The sequence below is a fragment of the Salmo salar genome, chromosome ssa18 (assembly GCF_905237065.1).
Source record: "Salmo salar chromosome ssa18, Ssal_v3.1, whole genome shotgun sequence".
Taxonomy (NCBI): Eukaryota; Metazoa; Chordata; class Actinopteri; order Salmoniformes; family Salmonidae; genus Salmo; species Salmo salar.
In genome coordinates, this window is record NC_059459.1 from 66,949,613 (window position 1) to 66,957,112 (window position 7,500).

The 7,500-nt window shown below is 42.3% G+C and overlaps 1 long non-coding RNA gene across 1 annotated transcript in view; it reads left to right on the forward strand.

Annotated features, from left to right (window-relative positions):
- Positions 1 to 7,500, forward strand: part of LOC106577774 (uncharacterized) — a 49,888-nt gene that overhangs the window by 41,118 nt on the left and 1,270 nt on the right. The window lies entirely within an intron of this gene.

The window sequence follows — 7,500 nt, forward strand, 5'->3', positions numbered from 1 at the left end:
AGGGTTTCAACTGGACGTTCCAAATAGCCTACACTACGTTGCCAAATAATGCTTTTGGGAACAGGCAGAAAATGTTAACGTCAATCCACGGAGGAAAAAAGGACATTGTGGAAGTTTAATTCAATAAGGAAAAAGCTGTGAATGGAGAATTGAAAATAAAGAGAAGGGAGGGCCAGAAAAGTCATGTTTGGAAAAGATTTGGTTAAGTGGTAGAAGAGGATGATAGCAGTGATGTGATGTGCGATGATTGTGAGGTGCTATGCAAATTCGACAGTCACAAGACGGGGGACTTGAAATAGACCTATGACACGTCAAGGGAACTGTAGCTTACTGTTCAGATGGGTTAAATGGAAACTGAAATCTGGACACTGGTCTTATAACCTCTCACATAGCCTTAATATTAACTCCTGTAGAATGAAGCATTTCTTGCAGTAAAATTATACACCAAAGTGTGGGGAACATTTTTACTTGGGAACAAAAATGATTTCTTTCTTTCGGCATCTTGAATGCATATGCCCAGTTAGGGACCGTCTGCAGAGGTTCTGTCTTTATCAGCATCATACAAGCTGATAGTATTACAACCACATAAAATATGCATCCAAGCCCAACTGAAATTTTATCAGAAACATGTTGGGTCATTTTCACAGCTTTCTATTTCCTTACAACTGGTCAAACTGATGTCATTTGGAACTTTTGCACAGAAAATCTTTCACATTTTTTGGGGTTATTGCATTTTCTCCAAGGTCCCTAAACCAGAGATGACAGAGCTTTACCGATGTCAACTAGATTGAAGCATTCATTCTATCAATTTATGACATTCTGGTGAGCAATGGTTTATTTAGTCTTCTAGGGCAACATATAATGACAGAAGAGAAGCTGCATGCATCTAATTATAGACAAGTTGACTAGCAAGTAACTTACCAAAATGTCGGAAATTATAAGTAGAAACATATCTAAATCAGGCAGAAAAATCCTGAACCCCCTGTCAAAAAATCATTCCTCTGTTTCTGACTGTAGCGTATCTTCTATAGTAGCTGTTTAGGGTTGTGTGCAGACCTCAGAGTTTCACTTTATCACATATGGTCGTGCGGTTGTGGATGGGTTATGATCAATTGCTGTGCGTGTGAACAAACAGCTGACCCGCGCACCACTCCTGTGTGTGTGTGGGTGTGTGTGTGCTTTCTCTTGTATCATGTGTGTAGAAACTCTATTTTGAGAAATGCTTTCAGTTAGATCTCTCCTCTCTAGTAGCAGCACAAAGCAGCAACAAGCCACTTCCACCATACAGGAGGGCTTTTAGAGCCATCACTAGAGAAGCCATGACCAACACACACACACACACACACACACACACACACACACACACACACACACACACACACACACACACACACACACACACACACACACACACACACACACAAAGATAGCTCAATAGATCCACTGTTACGTACTACACTAACAGAGATATCCAAATACACACCCAACACACTTTATTGGGCTACACGCACGCACGCACACACACACACACACACACACACACACACACACACACACACACACACACACACACACACACACACACACACGTCAGCAAGCCAGAGCCTTCCTTGGTCGTAGCAGCAGGTGAGAGGTCAGGGGGAGTGGTCATCAGATGAAAGCCTCGGGTCACAAAGGTCGCTCTGCCAGGGTTGAGAGGTCAGGACAGACCGGCCATGCCTTTGCACGTGCCCTAAACAGGTGTCCTAGCAACCAGGCCTAGTGGGGGACGGGGCACTTACTAAATATGTAACTGTATCCACATCTGACAGACACACACAGAAAGAGAGGCATCGACAAGCCTACATAGGCATAGATACACACACACACAAAAGCATAGCGATATACACTACCGGTCAAAAGTTTTAGAACACCTACTCATTCAAGGGTTTTTCTTTATTTTTACTATTTTCTACATTGTAGAATAATAGTGAAGACATCAAAACTATGAAATAACACATATGGAATCATGTAGTAACCCAAAAAAGTGTTAAACAAATGAAAATATATTTTATATTTGATATCCCTCAAAGTAGCCATCCTTTGCCTTGATGGCAGCTTTGCACACTCTTGGTATTCTATCAACCAGCTTCACCTGGAATGCTTTTCCAACAGTCTTGAAGGAGTTCCCACATATGCTGAGCACTTGTTGGCTGCTTTTCCTTCACTCTGCGGTCCGACTCATCCCAAGCTGTCTCAATTTAGTTGAGGTCGGGGGATTTTGGAGGCCAGGTCATCTGATGCAGCACTCCATCACTCTCCTTCTTGGTCAGATAGCCCTTACACAGCCTGGAGGTGTGTTGGGTCATTGTCCTGTTGAAAAACTAATGATAGTCCCACTAAGCGCAAACCAGATGTGATGGCGTATCACTGCAGTATGCTGTGGTAGCCATGCTGGTTAAGTGTGCATTGAATTCTAAATAAATCACAGACAGTATCACCAGCAAAGCAGCCCCACACCATAACACCTCCTCCTCCATGCTTCACAGTGGGAAATATACATGCGGAGATCATCTGTTCACCCACACCGCATCTCACAAAGACACAGCGGTTGGAACAAATTTCCGCCGATCTAATGTCCATTGCTCGTGTTTCTTGGCCCAAGCAAGTCTCTTCTTATTATTGGTGTCCTTTAGTAGTGGTTTCTTTGCAGCGATTCGACCATGAAGGCCTGATTCACACCGTCTCCTCTGAATAGTTGATGTTAAGATGTGTCTGTTACTTGAACTCTGTGATGTAATTATTTGGGCTTACATTTCTGAGGCTGATAAGCATAATGAACTTATCCTCTGCAGCAGAGGCAACTCTGGGTCTTCCTTTCCTGTAGGGGTCCTCATGAGAGCCAGTTTCATCATAGCGCTTGATGGTTTTTGCGACTGCACTTGAAGAAATGTTCAAAGTTCTTCAAATGTTCCGTATTGACTGACCTTCATGTCTTAAAGTAATGATGGACTGTCATTTCTCTTTGCTTATTTGAGCTGTTCTTGCCATAATATGGACTGGGTCTTTTACCAAATTGGGCTATCTTCAAAACAAGTTGTGAATTCCATACTGAAACTAGATCACCTGGTGTACGTGCTGCACAACAGTGAGGCTCCGGTCTCTGGTCGTTGTGTGCTTGTAAACAGACACCACGTGACTGAGGTCTACCGGTAAGCTTCATAATAAAAAATGATGTGACAGGTGAAATGAAGAACGCAATCTTCTTTACCTCCTAACGTATTGCACAATTGACTGCAGGTATTTACAACAACAACAAAAAAGCAGCTACAAATATTCACATTTAGAAAATACTTAGTTTTGACAGAATTGAAAAACCGTCTTGTGTCTATTTCCAAATACCCCTGTATATGGTATATACTAGAGGTCGACCGATTAATCGGAATGGCCGATTAAATAGGGCCGATTTCACGTTTTCATAACAAACGGTAATCGGTATTTTTGGCCACCGATTTGCCGATTTTTTTATTTATTTTAAAAAAACAAAAATTTACACCTTTATTTAACTAGGCAAGTCAGATTAAGAACACATTCTTATTTTCAATGATGGCCTTGGAACGGGGGTTAACTGCCTTGTTCAGGGGGGATTCGGGGATTCATTTTTGCAACCTTCTGGTTACTAGTCCAACGCTCTAACCACCTGCCTTACATTGCACTCCACGAGGAGCCTGCATGGGCAGCAAGAAGCCAGGTAAGTTGTTAGCTAGCATTAAACTTATCTTATAAAAAACTATCAATCTTAACATAATCACTAGTTAACTACACATGGTTGATGATATTACTAGTTTATCTAACGTGTCCTGCGTTGCCTATAATCGATGCGGTGCCTGTTAATTTCTCATCGAATCATAGCCTACTTCGAGAAATGGGTGATGATTTAACAAGCGCATATGCGAAAAAAGTACTGTCGTTGCACCAATGTACCTAACCATAAACATCAATGCCTTTCTTTAAAATCACTACACAAGTATATATTTTTAAACCTGCATATTTAGTCAATATTGCCTGCTAACATGAAATTGTGTCACTGCTCTTGCGTTCATTGCCTGGCTCGTAGCGAACTAATTTGCCAGAATTTTATGTAATTATGACATACCATTGAAGGTTGTGCAATGTAACAGGAATATTTAGACTTAGGGATGCCACCCGTTAGATAAAATACGGAACGGTTCCGTATTTCACTGACTGAAAAAAACGTTTTGTTTTTGAGATGATAGTTTCCGGATTTGACCATATTAATGATCTAAGGCTCGTATTTCTGTGTGTTTATTATAATTAAGTCTATGATTTGATAGAGCAGTCTGACTGAGCGGTGGTAGGCACCAGCAGGCTCGTAAGCATTCATTCATACAGCACTTTCGTGCGTTTTGCCAGCAGCTCTTCGCAATGCATTGCGCTGTTTATGACTTCAAGCCTATCAACTCCCGAGATTAGGCTGGTGTAACCGATGTGAAATGGCTAGCTAGTTAGCGGGTGCGCACTAATAGCGTTTCAAACGTCACTCGCTCTGAGACTTGGAGTAGTTGTTCCCCTTGCTCTGCATGGGTATCGCTGCTTCGAGGGTTGCTGTTGTCGATGTGTTCCTGGTTCGAGCCCAGGTAGGAGCAAGGAGAGGGACGGAAGCTATACTGTTACACTGGCAATACTAAAGTGCCTATAAAAACATCCAATAGTCAAAGGTAGATGAAATACAAATCGTATATAGAGAAATAGTCCTATAATTCCTATAATAACTACAACCTAAAACTTCTTACCTGGGAATATTGAAGACTCATGTTAAAAGGAACCACCAGCTTTCATATGTTCCCATGTTCTGAGCAAGGCACTTAAACGTTAGCTTTCTTACATAGCACATATTGCACTTTTACTTTCTTCTCCAACACTTTGCTTTTGCATTATTTAAACCAAATTGAACATGTTTCATTATTTATTTGAGGCTAAATTGATTTTATTGATGTATTATATTAAGTTAAAATAAGTGTTCATTCAGTATTGTTGTAATTGTCATTATTACAAATCATTTTTTTTAAATGGCCGATTAATCGGTATCAGCCTTTTCGGTCCTCCAATAATCGGTATCGGGGTTGAAAAATCATAATCGTTCGACCTCTAGTATATACGGTGTACCACCTAAGCCTACCAGTATACGGTATTTCGCCCCAAGTTAAACACACACACACACTCTCACACACACACACTCAGTATGTGAGAGTGCGAGCCCCCATTGCTCGTTGAGGAAACTGTCTCACGCATCCTGTCCTCATTGATTAGTTCAGCTTTTAAACGTGGGAATAGTTAGAAGTTCAGTCTCACTCACATCATCCTACAGCATCCTGAACACCCCTGTGGAACAGAGAAGAGAGAGGGGGAATGAAGGAGAGAGAGAGAGAACAGAGGGCGAGGGGGGTTGAGAGAGAGAGAAAAGCAGGGAGAGAGGTAGAGAGAGGGAGGTATAGAGAGAGAAAGTGAGGGAGGAATGGTGAAAAAAAGGACAACTAATTAGATAAAGTTGTATTTTAATTGCGAGTTCTGCTGGTTGCTGGTGGGAATTCTCTGATTCCAGGAGGGATAACTATCCCAGGTGTGTGAGAGAATTAAAGAGAGGAGGCGGGGGAGAGATGTCGAATTAGGTCTCTCTGCTCTCCTCCTGTCTCTCTCTCCTTCTCTTTCTCCCTCTGTTTCTCTCTCCCTTCTTTCTTTCTCCCTCTGTCCCCCGCCCTCTCGATTTATCTCTCGCTTTCTTTTTCTTGTTGTCTCTCCTCCCTCTCTCAGCAGGTTAAACAGGACACAGTATGACTGAGTGGGTGTTGAGACTGGTGGTTGGGTGGCTGTTTGCTTTTGGGCTTTGCGTGCAATGCAAGTGTGCTTCAGCTGCCGCACGGTGTACACCTGGTAGGCCTGGTGACCTTAGCTGTTTGTGTGCGTACATTTGTATATCTTTAAGTGTGTAGATCTGAGGCTATGTGTGTTTTATGTGTGTGTGTGTAGTGTGCTGGTATGCAGGCAATGTGTAGTTGTGTGTGTGTGGTTTTGCATGTGCCTGTGTGTGTTTGTAGTTCTATGTGTGTATACTGTGTATACTGTGTGTATACTGAATATAGCTCTTCCTCTCCCGACCTCATATGTATTTCTGTATACCATAGGCCTACATACTGTTCATTCCATAGATTTGCGTGCCACCGTGCAGCTTCAGTATTTATGGCATACTGAGTATAAATGACACTTCTAAAAATGTTTGTGTGTCTTTATGTGTGTGTCTGCATAAGTGCTTGTGTGCGTTTGTGTAGGATGTTTGCGTTAAAGTGTGCGTTTTTGCATGAAGGCGTGTGAGTGTGTGTGTGGCCCAAGACTGTTGTCAGGCAGATCTGAGTTAGCCCAGCTTTCGGTAATGGTACCTACCTTTTCCTCTCCTCTGTCTCCTAAAGGAAGGAGAGTGGGGGAAACACAGAGCAGGCACATTCCTCAATGCTCACTAAACATGGCCACAGGGGAACTGCAAGCACAGCAAGATTCTAACTTCTTAAAACAAGACTTCTCCTCCCTTCCTTCTTTCCTCCCTCTCCCTCTCCCTCTCCCTCTCCCTCTCCTACTCTTCTCTCTCTCTCTCTCTCTCTCTCTCTCTCGCTCTCTCTCTCTCTCTCGTTCTGCCTGCTGCCAGACTGTAGCAGGGAGATAATCAGTGGAAGAATTCCAGAATGTTGGAATCCTGGAGATTGTTCTTAGAAGGAAATTTGAATGATGGAATATTTAGGATTTTGCTGAAATGTTTTGTCTTTCTGCTGTTTGGGTATGATGTCATTAAGACTTTTTGTGAGCGACCCCCATTCCCACAGATACACACATAAACACACACACACACACACGTTCCGATAAACAAGCGCTTAGCCTAAACAGGAAATGCTGGGGCCCCTGTGTGTTTCTGCGGATGTTCTTTGTTGTGAGGTGATGTATGGATGAGATGGTTAGCTACGTTATATACAGTGCCTTCGGAAAGTATTCAGACTCCTTGACTTTTTCCACATTTTGTTACGTTACAGCCTTATTCTAAAATGGAATAAATATATATTTTTTCTCAGCAATCTACACACATACCCCATGATGACCAAGCGAAAACAGGTTTTATTGTTTATGTTTGCATATAAAAAATGCACCGTATTTACATAAGTATTCAAACCCTTTGCTATGAGACTCGAAATTGAGCTCAGGTGCATCCTGTTTCCATTAATCAACCTTGAGATGTTTCTACAACTTGATTGGAGTGCACCTGTGGTAAATTCTATTGATTGGACATGATTTGGAAAGGCACACACCTGTCTATATAAGATCCCAGAATTGACAGTGCATGTCAGAGCAAAAACCAAGACATGAGGTCGAAGGAATTATCCGTAGAGCTCCGAGACAGGTTTGTGTCGAGGCACAGATCTGGGGAAGGGTACCAAAACATTTCTTAAGGTCCCCAAG